Genomic DNA, 1,312 nt, shown 5'->3' on the forward strand with positions numbered 1-1,312 from the left:
TCTAGTTTCCCACATCACAGTGACAGCAGGAAGGGGACAACAGGATGGGGACCTTTTACAAGGTCCTTATCAACATCTTGGGAAGTGGGACCATGGTTGTGGCCGCAGGCTGGTGGAGGAAGTGATCTGGAGGGCTTTGCCTGGGCCCTGATCTGGTACCAGATGCTGTTGTTGCTCCACTTTTCCCTGCAGGATCACAGCAGAGGTCAGTGGAAACCCGTCTCACCCGTGCTACTGAGATGCGGTCTAAGTACAATTCCCACTTGCAGATGATGTCACAGTCGGAAATCTCAGTGTAACAGGAAACCCACTGCTCTCAGGAGCAGGATACGCTAAATCCATACAGAAGAAAGAGTTACAGTACAAGAGCTAGGAGTACTAGGACAATCTGAAAGGGGTTTTAAAATAAGTTTGCTTTGGTCTGGGGATGTAACTCAGTGGCACAAGCATCTGCCCAGAAGGCACAAGGTCCTGAGTTCTATTCCTACTACCAAAAAAATTAAAATAAAGTGAGTTTGTTTTAAAGGCCTTGAATCATTCTCTATTAGTCCTCCCCCACACAAAGTGTAATGAGCCAAAGACAGAAGAGGATCCCTAAGACGAGAATAAGACACTAGCAAGAGGGAAAAAAAAACAAACCTGTATCTGTACTAGAGCTAAGTGAAATACTAAAACAAAAATATGGTCACTGGGATTTTCAAGTAACTTAAATATTGACTTGACCACTTGTCTTACTTGAGGGCCTAGAACAAGGCATAGTTTACAAAATTCACTTGTGTTCAGTTTTGAATCTGAAATCTAAGCTGGATCTCCTATAGTCATTACAAAGTGCTCCTGCAATCCCAGCACTCTAGGAGGCTGAGGCAAGAGGACCAGAAGTGCAAGGCCAGCCTGGACAATTTGGCATTTTGGAGAGACCCTGTCTCAAAGTAAAAGAAAGAAATTTAAAAACAACTGGAGATGTAGCTCAAGACAAAGACTCTGAGATGAATCCCCAGTAAAGAAGAAGGAGAAGGACGAGGAGGAGGAGGAGGAGGAGGAAATACACATATAATACATAATAAATATGTATATATTTGAAGATCAGTTCACCATCAAAAAATTATACTGCCACAGGAAGCCCACACCCCTCATGAGAAGGCAGCACATTCACATGCACACGTGGAAAGCAGGCAAGACAGGAGGATCAGCACTTGGGAACATCACCCCGAGTTGGAGGCCAGCCTGGGCAGCATAATGAGATGTTATTTCAAAAAAATTTTTTTAATTTTTGAAGACTGATAGGTAGCAGACACTGAGCTAAAGGAGGAGG

Source organism: Octodon degus, unplaced genomic scaffold (genome assembly GCF_000260255.1).
Source record: "Octodon degus isolate 3935 unplaced genomic scaffold, OctDeg1.0 scaffold00013, whole genome shotgun sequence".
Classification (NCBI taxonomy): Eukaryota; Metazoa; Chordata; class Mammalia; order Rodentia; family Octodontidae; genus Octodon; species Octodon degus.